We start from the raw sequence: 13976 nt of genomic DNA on the forward strand, positions 1-13976 counted from the left end.
TACCACATCTTCTTTATCCATTCCTTTGTTGATGGACATTTAGGTTGCTTCCATGTCCTGGCTATTGTAAATAGTGCTGCAATGAACATTGGGGTGCATGTGTCTCTTTGAATTATGGTTTTCTCGGTGTATATGCCCAGTAGTGGGATTGCTGGGTCATATGGTAGTTCTATTTTTAGTTTTTTAAGGAACCTCCATACTGTTCTATAGTGGCTGTATCAATTTACATTCCCACCAACAGTGCAAGAGGGTCCCCTTTTCTCCACACCCTCTCCAGCTTTTATCGTTGTAGATTTTTTGATGATGGCCATTCTGACTGGTGTGATACCTCATTGTAGTTTCGATTTGCATTTCTCTAATAATTAGTGATGTCGAGCATCTTTTCACGTGTTTGTTGGCCATATGTATGTCTTCTTTGGATAACATGATTATCCTTGATTCCTCTCTTCCTTTTACCCCTCACCCCATCAAATCAACGATCAAGCCCCACTGAATCTGTCTTTAAAACACGCAGCAAATCCATCCTCTCCATACCCATTTCCTCAGGCATCAACAGCCCAAGTCAAAGATACCATCATCTTCCTCACCTGGACTAAGGCAATAATAGCCCCCCAGCTGCTCTCCTTACTTGCATTTCATCTCTGCAATGCCAACAATCTTCTAAGTGCAGATCAGACTGTAGTAGTCCTGCTGAGTGAAGCCCTCTGTGATTTCCCACAGCCTTTAGAATAATATCCAAATGCCTCACACTGCCTGCGACACCCCATGTGATATGGCCCCTGTCTCCATCATCAAACTCATCTCTTACCCATCTTCCACTTGGTTCTGTGCTCTAGCGAGGCTTGCTAGATGTTCTCTTCCTTGAACATCCCCAGTTTATTCCCACCTTACAGCCCTAGCACTGTGTTGCTTCTCTTTGGGATGCTGTTGGAGCCAAGTCTCCCATAACCAAATACTTGTCAATCACATCTCCACTTACATGTCATCTCCTCAAAGACGCCTTCCCCAACTATCCGGTCCAAACAAGACCCTAGTCACACTCTGTCACATCCCTCTGTTTTATTTTCATTGTAGCATTTGATATCTTGATGTTTTCTTTTTGTTTGGATTATCGTTGTAATCCCAGCACCTACTTCAATGTCTGACAGTAGCAGATGTTCAGTGAATGTTTGTAATGAGAGAATGAATGAATGGCAGTACAAGTAGAAGAGGTGATACAGGAAAGTCCTCTTAGTAACTGAAGGGGTTTGCAGACTGACAGGAATGTGTGAGAAAGAGACTTGGAGTACTAAATGGTATTTTGATTTAAGGGCCAAAAAAAATTACTTAGTTTCTCTTCCTAAGCCTAAACTTACTGACAGTTTCCAAGTGGTAAGAAATTTCATCACCACCAGTTCTAGATAAGTAGCCTAAACCTTGTTAATAAAAGTAATTTTAAAAAACATTCAACATTTCCTTGGAAATGGAATGGAAAGCTTATTAGCACGTCCATACAGAACTTTTTCCCAGTGCTTATTTTATGTTTTTGGCTTTCATCTCTTACTTCTTTTAAGCCTTTCAGAAGCATTCCTTTCTAAATATTTATGGCTTTTAATTGTGTCAATTTCCAACTTTTAATCCAAACTTTTAATCATTGGTCAGTGGGAAAAATGAAAGAGATCAAGGAAGTAGAATCCCAAACCTGGATTCACCTCCTTGATTTGATCTATTATTTGTATTGTAAGCCTCCAAATATGCTGCAGAATAAAATGATATCTACCAGATGGTTTCCAAAGTACAAACTAACACGTGATTAAGAAGTGAGATGAAGAAATGAGAATAAAAATAATGTGGAATACAGTGAGCCCACCTGCCTACAAATAGCACCTCACACTCAGAATTTCACAATAACCAGCCCTATCATTGACTGCAGCCAGCCAACAGCCTTGGAAGCACTTTTCTCTTAGAAGCCTAAACTTCCGCTTGACTGGTGCTTGAATAATACTCCCGTAGTCTTAAGTTTTGTGAGTTTTCTTTCTGCTTTTTTGTAAAAACATTGACTTTATTTTTAAGAGCAGTTTTAGGTGCACAGCAAAATTGGGAGAAGGGTACAGAGATTTCCCACATACTCCCCACCCCATATATGCATAGCCCCATCATCAACATCCCCCATCAGAGTGATACATTTGTTATAATTGATGAACCTAGATTGATACATCATAATCAAAATCCATAGTTTACATTATGGTTCCCTCTTGCGTTGTACCTTCTTTGGGTTTAAACAAGTGTATAATGCCATGTATCCACCATGACAGTATCATACAGAGTAGTTTCACTGTGCTAAAAATCCTCTGTGCTATGCCTGTTCGTCCCTATCACTAACCCCACTTCTGGCAACCACTGATTTTTTTTTTTATATAAATTTATTTATTTATTTTTGGCTGCGTTGGGTCTTCGTTGCTGCACGCGGGCTTTCCCTAGTTGCGTTGAGCGGGGGCTGCTCTTCGTTGCAGTGCGCGGCTTCTCATTGCGGTGGCTTCTCTTGTTGTGGAGCATGGGCTCTAGGCGCATGGGCTTCAGTAGTTGCGGCACGCAGGCTTCAGTAGTTGTGGCTCACGGGCTCTAGAGTGCAGGCTAAGTAGTTGTGGTGCACGGGCTTAGTTGCTTCGCGGCATGTGGGATCTTCCCGGACCAGGGCTCGAACCCGTGTTCCCTGCATTGGCAGGCAGATTCTTATCCACTGCGCCACCAGGGAAGCCCAACCACTGATCTTTTTATTGTCTCCATAGTTTTGCCTTTTCCAGAATGTCATATAGTTGGAATCTTACGGCATGTAGCCTTTTCAGATTGGCTTCTTTCTCTTAGTAATATGCATTAAATGTTCCTCTATGTCTTTTCATTGCTTGGTAGCTAATTTTTTTTTAGTGCTGAATAGTTTTCCATTGTCTGGATGTACCATAGTTTATTGATCCATTCACCTAACTGAAGGACATCCTGGTTGCTCCCCAGTTTGGACAACTATGAATAAAGCTGCTGTAAACAGCTGTGTGCAGGTTTTTGCATGCACACAACTCCTTTCCGTAAATACCAAGAAGTGTGATTGCTGGACCATAAGGTAAGAGTTTGTTTAGAAATTGCCAGGTTGTCTTCCAAAGTGGCTGTACCATTTTGCATTTCCATCAGCAGTTGATGAGAGTTACTGTTGCTCCACATCTTCACCAGTATTAGGTGTTGTCAGTGTTCTGGATTTTGGCCATTCTAATAGGTGTTAGTGATATCTGACTGTTGTTTTAATTTGCATTCCCTTGATGACATATGATGTGGAGCATCTTTTCATATGCTTATTTTCCATCTGTATTTCTTCTTTGGCGAGGTGTCTGTTAAGGTCTTTGGCCCATTTTTTTTTAAGTCAGGATGTTTATTCTTATTATAGAGTTTTAATGCTTCTTTGTATATTTTATCTGATGTCTTTTGCAAATACTTTCTCACAGTCTGTGGCTTGTCTTCTCAGTCTCCTGACAGTGTCTTTTGCAGAGCAGAAGTTTTTAGTTTTTATGAAGCCCAGCTTATCAATTGTTTCTTTCATGGATCGTACCTCTGGTGTTGTATCTAAAAAGTCATCAGTAGACCCAAGGTCATTTAGATTTTCTCTTATGTTACCTTCTAAGAGTTTTATAATTTTGCATATTACATTTAGGTCTTTGATCCATTTTGAGCTAATTTTTGTGAAGGGTATAAGGTCTGTGTCTAGATTTGTATTTTTGCATGTGGATGTCCAGTTCTTCAATCAGCTTTTGTTGACAGAACTATCTTAGCACCATTGTTTTACCTTTGCTCCTTTATCAAAGATCAGCTGACTATGTATATGGGTCTATTTCTGGGCTCTCTGTTCTGTTCCATGTATCTATTTGTCTATTCTTTTGCTAACACCACACTGTCTTGATTATTGCATCTTTATAGTAAGTTTTGAAATCAGGTAATGTCAGCCCTCTGACTTAGTTCTTCCCTTAGATATTGTGTTAGCTATTCTAGGTCTTTTGGCTCTCATATAAACTTTAGAATCAGTTTGTCAATACCCACAGAATAATTTGCTGGAATTTTTTTTTTAATTTTTATTTATTTATTTATTTATGGCTGTATTGGGTCCTCGTCTCTGTGCGAGGGCCTTCTCCAGCCGCGGCAAGTGGGGGCCACTCTTCATCGCGGTGCGCAGGCCTCTCACTGTCGCGGCCTCTCTTGTTGTGGAGCACAGGCTCCAGACGCGCAGGCTCAGCAATCGTGGCTCATGGGCCCAGCCGCTCCGCGGCATGCGGGATCCTCCCAGACCAGGGCTCGAATCTGTGTCCCCTGCACCGGCAGGCAGACTCTCAACCACTGCGCCACCAGGGAAGCCCCAATTTGCTGGAATTTTGATTGGGATTGCATTGAATCTATAGATCAAGTTGGGAAGAACTGATATTTTGATGATATTAATCTTCCTATCCATGAACATGTATTATCTCTCCATTAGTTCTTTGATTTTGTTCATCAATTATAGTTTTCCTCATATAGATCTTGTATATATTTTGTTAAATTTATACCTAAGTATTTCATTTTTGTAGTGCTAATGTAAATAGTATTGTGTTTTTAATTTCAAATTCCACTTGTTCATTGTTGGTATATAGTAAGGAAATTGACTTTTATGTAATTACCTCATATCCAACAAGCTTGCTATAATCACTTATTAGTTCTAGGAGATTTTTTTGTCAGTTCCTTCAGATTTTCTGTACAAATGATCATGTCATCTGACAACAAAAACAGTTTTATTTCTTCTGTTCAAGTATGTATACCTTTTATTTCCTTTACTTGTCTTATTGCATTAGCTAGAACTTCCAGTACAGAGTTGAAAAGGAGAGGTGAAAGGGCACATCCTTGTCTTGCACGTGATCTTAGTGAGAAACCTTCAAGTTTCTCACCATGAAATATGATGTGAGCTGTAGATTTTTTTTGTGGATATTGTTTATCAAGTTGAGGAAGTTCCCCTCTATTCCTAGTTTCCCAAGAGTTTTTATCATGAATGGGATTTTATCAATTTTTTTTTCTGTATCTATTGACCTAATGATGTGATTTTCTTTTTTAGGCTGTTGATATGAATTATATTAACTGATTTTCAAATGTTGAACTACTTGGTCATTGTGTACAACTTTTACTCTGAATGTGGCTGAATACAAACTCACTAGCTATATAAAACTCATCTCTAACAAATTAGTTTACTCTGTGCTTACTTGGGAAAACTTGGACTTGAATCAAGGCCCTTTCCCTTTTGTTATTCTTCCAGATCCTTGTTGTAGTTTCTATGGCACATGTGTTTCTTTGAGGGGTGGGGTTGTCCGCATTTCAAACTCTAGAAAAAAGTATTACGTCCTGTTGGGAGTGACCCCATCTCTAGTAGCAAAGATTTAGGAAATACTAGGTTCAAAGTTAAATTTGTTTAAATAACAAATGAATAATTTATCTGCTATCAATAGAAAAAATACCACATCAAAGGGTGAAATTAGTGACCATTTAGAATAAAGAATGTCCATATGGAAATATTAGATAAAAGTTAGTCATTGGAGAAGGAAGCCCCATGATTTTTGCAGGTGTACACATGGCAATTGTTGTCCCTTCTGAGCAGAATAGAAAAACAAGTATATGCATCCCCAAATTTTAGTTGTAATACTTACTATTAATGGCACCCAGAATCTATTTACAAATTCTTATGCTCATTCCCAAAATCTAGGACCAAATTAATGCACAACTTATTAACTTATTACAAGCAAACTAATAACTGTAATGCTAGAACATATATAAATTCAAAAAATAAGATGTAAATAAGGTATTATGAAAGTTTTCTTGTAAGGGGGGGCTATTTGAACTAGGAATTTAAAAATGAATTCCAATTCATTTTATAATTAATTATTGTTACTGTAAAATGACATAAAAATAGTATAGAGTGTTTGGAAAATACATTGGAAAACAGGTAATTTCATCATCCTAACAAACCTATTATCTGTGTGTTTTCACATGTATATATTTTTTATAGATTTTATATTGATGCTACCAAAGCATCCCTACTCAGAGGAAGTCTGAAATTATCCCAGGCTCCAAGACTTTCATTTAACTTGATTTTACTCATTTTCTGTGTTTTTTGTCCAGTGTGTGTGTGTGTGTGTGTGTTGAGATTTTTTTTCATTTTTTTATTGAAGTGTAGTTGATTTACAATGTTGTGTTAATTTCTGCTGTACAGCAAAGTGATTCAGTTATATATATATATATATACATCCTTTTTTATATCTTTTCCATTATGGTTTATCATAGGATATTGAATATAGTTCCCTGTGCTATACAGTAGGACCTTGTTGTTTATCCATTCTATATACAGTAGTTTGCATCTGCTAACCCCAACCTCCCACTGCATCCCTCCTCTAACCCCCTCCTCCTTGGCAACCACAAGTCTGTTCTCTATGTCCATGAGTCTGTTTCTGTTTCATTGATGAGTTTATTTGTGTCATATTTTAGATTCCACATATAAGTGATATCATATGGTATTTGTCTTTCTCTTTCTGACTTACTTCACTTAGTATGATAATCTCTATTTGCATGGTTTTGAGATATTTTTTAAGAGAGCTCGTTTTGTTTTGTTTTTTTTAATTTTATTTATTTATTTATTTTTGGCTGTGTTGGGTCTTCGTTTCTGTGCGTGGGCTTTCTCTAGTAGCGGCAAGCGGGGACCACTCTTCATCGTGGTGCGCGGGCCTCTCACTATCGTGGCCTCTCTTATTGCGGAGCACAGGCTCCAGACGCGCAGGCTCAGTAGTTGTGGCTCACGGGCCCAGTTACTCCACGGCTTGTGGGATCTTCCCAGACCAGGGCTCAAACCCGTATCCCCTGCATTAGCAGGCAGATTCTCAACCACTGCGCCACCAGGGAAGCCCTTGAGATATTTTTTAAATGACATGTTTTGCTACTTTAGTTATTATTTTATCAAATAATATAATGTTTGATGTACAGGCAAATTCAGTGAATTTGTTCTTGGTGTGCTAGAGCAGTAATAATAAACACTACATGATTACAAGTATGTTTTTGCACCAAAGTTCATATCACATAATTTAAGATAAACTTATCAAATCTAAAGAAAATAGGATTCATTTCTGTGATTGCCATGTATTATAGCAGAATCCTAGTCCTTACTGCTTACCTACAGAGGAACACTGTACAAATCCACTCTGTTTGAGAGGCCTGATTCTTATCAGAACAATGAGTGATAAAGGTGGTAAGAAAGTGTAAGAAGTCTGGCTTGGTTTCCAGACTTCACTAAGTTTAATTAGTGAATGGAAAGAAGTAGCCACAGTTCTTGACCAAAGTGAGCTGTACTTCTGCTTGCTTTGCCCAGTGAATTGTGCCGTCAGTACAACTGCATTACTGAAACTCATGCGTGAAAACCAACGTTACTCCATGCCTAAACTTCTAGCACCTATTTCCCTTTTCCATCTGAGGTTATGATTAAAATGTGATTTTTTTAATGGGTTTTCTTGGTAGTGCAACTCTGGAGATACAGCAGGTTAGACCATTTTGATAAACATAATACTTGTTTTATCTCAGCATTTGCTATTTAGTAATTGGCTTTTTATGGTAAAATCACTTTTTGTTTATTTTTGTGGTTTTATATTGGCTTCTTATTAATTTACTCACTATTTGTTTTTTGCTGGTAGAGGGTATATTATGGAAATACCAGCTAAAACATCTGGATGGAAGTTAAACATTCAATTGTCTGAATGTTTCACCTACATCATGCCCAACATCTGGACACTGGAAATTATTCTCAATTTCTATTCTGATGACTATAAATGATACTAAACTCAATCGCTCTCAGACACCTCTTGCATTAAAATACTGGGGTCATTCAACTTGCAAGGCATCCATGAAGTGAATCCCAGTTGGGGAGTTCAACAAAAAGAAGCCTGTTATACACAGTGGCATAGTCACCAAGGAAGAATTCCAGGGACAGGACTTGGAATTTCTGGGAATTCTTGGCTCTCACCCCATTCACTCCCTCCCTCCTTCCCTCCCTCACTTGCTCACTTACCCAATAAGTATATGCAATGCTGTTGAAACCAGACTTTGGTCTTGGAAATGATGCATTGGAGTGACATTATTTAAATTTCCTCCTAGAGAAAATTCCTCTGCTGCCCATTTACCCTCCTTATTACCATTCTTGAACTTTTGGTTTGGTTAATTTTTGACTGAATATATTATATGGGGCTTTCTGACTGGCAGGCTCCTGCCCTTTATGCACTAAGAGTACATTATTCTAAAAGTTACCCTAGAGAGGAGAAGCGAAGGATGCACCATCCACTTGGAGGATATATTGAGGACATCACAGGAGCCATGCTGTGGGATTAACTTTCTGTTTGTGCTTTGTTATTGTTATTCTTGGGCATTCTCTGTCTCTTTCTCTCTTCCCTCCCCTCCCTCCCACTCCTTCCCCTTCTCTCCCTCTCTCTCTCTCACACATTTCAGCCACAAAGTGCTCTGCAGGTGTGATTCATCATTGAAAATACACTCTGTTACAGACAATTTAGTTTATGTGCTAGAGCAAATACACAGTTACAGAAAATTTATTTCATGCAACCAGGAAGTTTTGGTATCTGATCATAGCTCCTACTTGGAGGAGCTAAGGACAACAGGAAAGGATTTAGCAGGTTTACATACAGTTAAAGCAGAGGAAAGGGTAACAGTTTGTGAGCAGCTGAAGCGTTGCAGAAAAGGGAGAGTTTGTGTCTCTCACTGTCTGTACTGCCTTTGATCATTCTCCATTGTAGAAATTCCTTTTGTGGACAGACAAGGGCAGAAGCAGAAAATAACAGCATAAATTAGGATTTTTCCCTTGTCAGAAAACAACAGGTACATCTTAAGAGAAGTGTAACGGTGTGTGTTTTCTGGATGAGCAGCAGCCTATAGGAACTAGAATCCAGGAAGCAGCTGGGACTTGGTAGGACAAGAATCAGACCTCAAAATGAGGAAGGGAGGAGAAAATTGGGGAAAGCTTTGCAGAGTGTCGGGGCCCAAGCCAAGGTTTCAAGACAGGAAAGATCCTACTCAGGAGACAGAAGAGGAAATCACAGTACATTCTCAGGGATCCACCTGTGGCTGACACATCTCAAGACTTACAGCTGGCAGGGCTACACATACACCGTGGCCATCAGGCAGCAGTGGCTTTGAACCTGGGCAGGGCTGGTCCTGTAGGCAGATGAAATCCAGTCCTGTAGTAAAATAGAGGTTGAGAGCAGGCAGGGATAGCATTTGTCATATTATTTGCATTATTTTCAACTTCTCATCTCTTTTGGGGTAGGCTTATGTGTCCCCATTCTTTCACTAAGGATAAATTCTTTTTTGTTATTTTGATTGTCTTCTTCACAAATATTACCATTGGATGTAGGATTCTTTCTATGTTGCTTTTGTTGAAAAAAAGAAATCTGTTTTGTGTAAAAAGGATAAAGGAGTTAACTAATTACTCTTCTTAAATGTTAATTGTAGTACCAATACTTGTTTACTTGGAATCTTTGCATAATAATTATAGGCTTTGATGTAGGCTACAGTACTGATGTACTGTAATGTAAATATAAATTCCATTTGTATTAGAGAATTCCCTGCACAGCTACTTTGAAGTTAATGAATCTATACAATACATTACAGACTGAGTATTCCTTCCTCCTTTTGATATGATGTGAGTGGATTATGTTATATAAACAATTGACCCTTTTTCTCAAAGTCAAGAGACTTAAATTACCCCAAGAGGACGACTTTAGTGTCTTTTACTAGACATTGATCAGTTTTCAACTTTCCAGATGTACTGAATAAGTAGAGAATATCAGATATTCGAAAATTTTCATTCCTTTTAATTAGCTTTTAATTAACTTTCTATGTCCTTTAATGAGAATTCAAGTTCTTTGTAATCATACAGAGTTCATGACTCCTACATTTCCTTAATACCACTGAAGCCAGAATTTTAAATAGTAATTGGTTACTTAAAATGCAGTAAGTAGCATGGTAGACAAGCTATAAGCTGATGGATTTGAATTAGCATGGTCTTTGATAAGATTTTTATTCCACTGCTTTGGGAACAAGAAAATTTAAGAAAGAGTTGTTTAAAATTGGATGAAACCCAGAAGTAGTGAAAACTGAAATTCCTAAATCACATGCCACAAGTTTCAGTAAACCAGATAAATAAAAATTGAATTGGCCCAAGAATTATTGCTTTCCCTCACCTCTATCTCTACTCCACTCCCACCACCCCCAAGATAACCCAGCAAAATGTGGGAAAAAAATACTCAATGATCAAGTGAGTCCAAAAATTTTTTATTGAAAAAAATCTAAATTCTTTAAGGGTAAAAATTCTACTCTTGCCTGAAATACTATTATTTTCTGTAAAGATATTCTTGAGATCTTCTATAAAATGTCACTGAACTGATGTCACCATTCACTATTTTGTGATGATTGATCTAAGATTGTGATGAATCTTGCCTTTGAACCTTGTAGTAAAAATAGTTTAAAGGGTAAACAAAAAGAATTATAAGACAGCAGGTGACATGTTTTACTACCTGAGAGAACAAAATATACTTAAGAAACCTACTTGTCCTACATATGAATGAATGTAGAGCTGATGATTATTGATTCATTCTCCTTATTTAGTAGATGTGATAACAGGGAAACCAAATAACTTGTTCTAAATTGCAAAGCAAGAGTTTTGCTTTCATTAAATTAAGCCCAGTAATATATATATATTTTAAATTCCATTGTGTATTAGCTAGAAATATGAAGTGTATTCCAAAGCATTAAAATTTCATCTGTTAACATTTTATTTGAAAGTATTTCCATTCTGAATTTATTTTCATATATTTAGTTTGGACTTCATCTCAGTTAGTCAGTTTATACTGAGATTTGCCCATAGTCATAAATCTTTTTGCTCCAAAAATAAAGCTTAACAATATTGTTTACTGTTTCCCGTAAACTACACACGAGTGAAATATTGAGAGAGAATTTTACATTTGATACATTTAAGTGATAAAACTTCAACCAGTTACCTAAAGATAATATTTTAAAACGTAATATTTCTCACTAGCATCAGTAGAGAGATTTTCCTTGCATTTATCCTAAGTTTTTCTTCATTTAATCCAATCATGACTGGTTGCAAGACGCTTTCATCACTGGGTTATTCTATAGGCAGAAACGTAGGTGAATAGTGTGATGCCCACTAATACTGTCTCTCAAGATTCACTCCCAAGCTCAAAGCCAGTCCACGGTGGAGAGAGTCCAAACCCTGAAGGGAGGCCCTCATGTGGCTGATGGGTCAGCCCACATCAAACGAAGTAAATATCTGAATACCCATATCTCCCAGACAACTTAACATCTCATAGAAACTTAGAAACCAAGAATCTTTGCTCACTTTTACTGTTATTAAAAGACTGATTACCTATTCAGAAACACTTGAATTCTGATGCCTCTGAAACAGGGCTTCAGACATTTTTATCTCTTTACCCTCTTAAAAACTATTGAAGCCTCCCAAAGGGCTTTTTATTATGTAGGTTATATTTATCAATATTTACCATATTAGATATTAAAATTGAAAGATGTTTAACATTTTTGTTTAATTAATTTTAAGGAGCAATAAAGTCATTACATATTAAAAATAAATAGCATCTTTTTAAAAGAAAATAACTACATTTTCCAAAACAAATTAGGGAGGAGATGGTACAGTTTAATATTTTAGCAAATCTCAATACTGTCTGGCCCAATAGAAAACAACTGGATTCTCATATCTGCTCTTGCAGTCAATTTATTGTGATCTGTTATTTTGGTTGAAGTTTAAGAAGAAAATCAGGCCACATAGAAATATGTAGTTGGAAAAGGATGGATCTTATTGACCTCCTAAAATGGTGTCAGAGACACACAGGGATCCAAGGACCACACTTTGAAAACCTCTGCTCCAGAAAATACAAGGCCTTATTTCATCCAATTGTTGGAGAACCTGACAACTGAGGAGCCCCAGTTTAATTATTCAGAAATCACAATGAGAATCCTTTCTCCAAGAAATCATAAAAACCCATCAGCCAGACACTGCTTTGTCAGAGGGGTTCCTATAATTCAAAGCCTGTGTGTCCCAGCAGGGTCATTTTAGCCCACAGCCTGCTCCTATGTTCTGATGTACTGCCCTTTGGACTTTATAAAACCCAACATTCTGTCATCTAGAAGCCTTGAAACTTGGAGGACAACAGTCAGTTCAAACCTCTAACGTGAAGCCTTGGTATTTCTACCAATTCCTGGTGTAGAAGATCTGAGAAGACCTTGTCCCAGTTCTAAGACACCATAGTACTTTGCAGCCAAACACATTATGTTTCTTTCATCCCCTTGCCAATGATACTTTAATTTTTGTGTCCTGGACGTTCTTGGTTGAATTCTGATTCTATATATATACCTTTGCAGCTCTTGTCTTTTTCCTCAGGGATATATTTTGCATCTCTGGAGTCTCTGAATGAATAATTTTAAACCAAATTACTTCATCATAATGGAACTTCTTATCTCCCTTAAGATGTTATAGTTCAATCCCTTTATCTTTCAGATGACGGTAAGAAGGACCAAATGACTTTCCCATGGGTACACAGAAAGTAGAGCAGAATTTATATCCACCCCTTTATGAACCCTTAGCAATAGTGTGGCTAGACTCCCTAATGGACTGGAATAAATATGGCCCCAGAATGGGAGCCCTCTCCCACACTCATGATCTCACAAGGTTGAAACATTCTACAGTTGACCTACCACCAACCCTAAATGTCAACATTGTGTTAGTGTTAAGGGAGGTGGGAACCTTCCTGATAAAACCTTGAATTGTTCAGGATCTCCAAGAATGAAGAGCAACCCTAAATCAAACCAATTAAGGTCACAGTAGATCTACTTCTCTCCAAGAGAGAACCAATTCTCAACAGCTCTGTTCACATATTATGCTGTTACTGACATATTTAGAAATATTGAATAGATATCTGGTGTTAGGGATCAAATATGCCTTAATAGATCTTGGTCCTTTAAGGAAGAGAGTTGTTGGCTTCTCCATAAAATTGGTTTGAACAATCCTGAGTTGCCGCCTTTTCAGGGAGGAAGAAATGGCTTCCCTTGGAGCTATCCATGGTGCTCATCTCAGGGCATCATTTTTCAGACTGCTTTGCAAGCTTAGGTCTGTCCTACTTCCAAGTATTTCTAGAATATCAAGCTTCTGTGTGAGTCTTGTTGTGATTATTTCTTGACATGGTGCTTATGTTTTTCATACCCAGAAGCCTTACACTGCAAGTTAATATTGCCAGCCTTACTCCCTACCTGCTTCTCTCTTTCTTTGCAGCCTTATCTTCTCATGAATCTGCACACCCGCCTCTGCTCCTGGCTTGGCCTTCACTTGTCCAGGCACACTGCCCTGCCTGAGACAAAGCAGCAGCCTTACTCACCTTAAGAGTAAACAGTAAGTGAGCCTTACTCACCTTAAGAGTAAACAGTAAGCATGATTTAATGATGACAGGAGAAACCACCTTGCCCCATAGCATTTTTCCCTCATAGACTTGCAATTTGACAAAGCTCACATTTGGTGATGTACCATCAAAGAACAATAGTGACTGGATTTACGAAGTGCACTGGGTTAAATACTTTAGATCCTTTGTCTAATTAACATTCACAACATCCCCATGGGATAGATATCATTATCCCCCAATTTATAGTCAAGAGAACCAAGACTCCAAGAAGTTAATAACATGTCCAACTTAGCATAACGAGTATGTGGCAGAAGCAGTTTCATCTTTAGGTCTATCTGACTCTATACCTAGTGCCTTGCAGAATGCAGTCTAAAAGAATTTCAGGCATCTTTCAATTCATTGCTATCTACATGTAAGCAACATTCAGCATTTGGTCTTTAATATCTCTTTGATGTAGGCACT

General features: G+C 37.9%; 1 protein-coding gene across 2 annotated transcripts in view; it reads left to right on the forward strand.

The window, feature by feature from the left end:
- B3GALT1 (beta-1,3-galactosyltransferase 1) overlaps positions 1 to 13976 on the forward strand; it is a 600672-nt gene that overhangs the window by 442779 nt on the left and 143917 nt on the right. Inside the window, exon 3 of one of the 2 annotated variants that reach the window (XM_057550670.1) lies at positions 13391 to 13507. The exons of the other annotated variant lie outside the window; for it this stretch is intronic. The gene's annotated coding sequence lies outside the window, so the exon portion shown is untranslated. The remainder of the gene's footprint in view (positions 1 to 13390; positions 13508 to 13976) is intronic. 2 annotated transcript variants of the gene reach the window in all.

Source organism: Balaenoptera acutorostrata, chromosome 8 (genome assembly GCF_949987535.1).
Source record: "Balaenoptera acutorostrata chromosome 8, mBalAcu1.1, whole genome shotgun sequence".
Lineage (NCBI taxonomy): Eukaryota > Metazoa > Chordata > Mammalia > Artiodactyla > Balaenopteridae > Balaenoptera > Balaenoptera acutorostrata.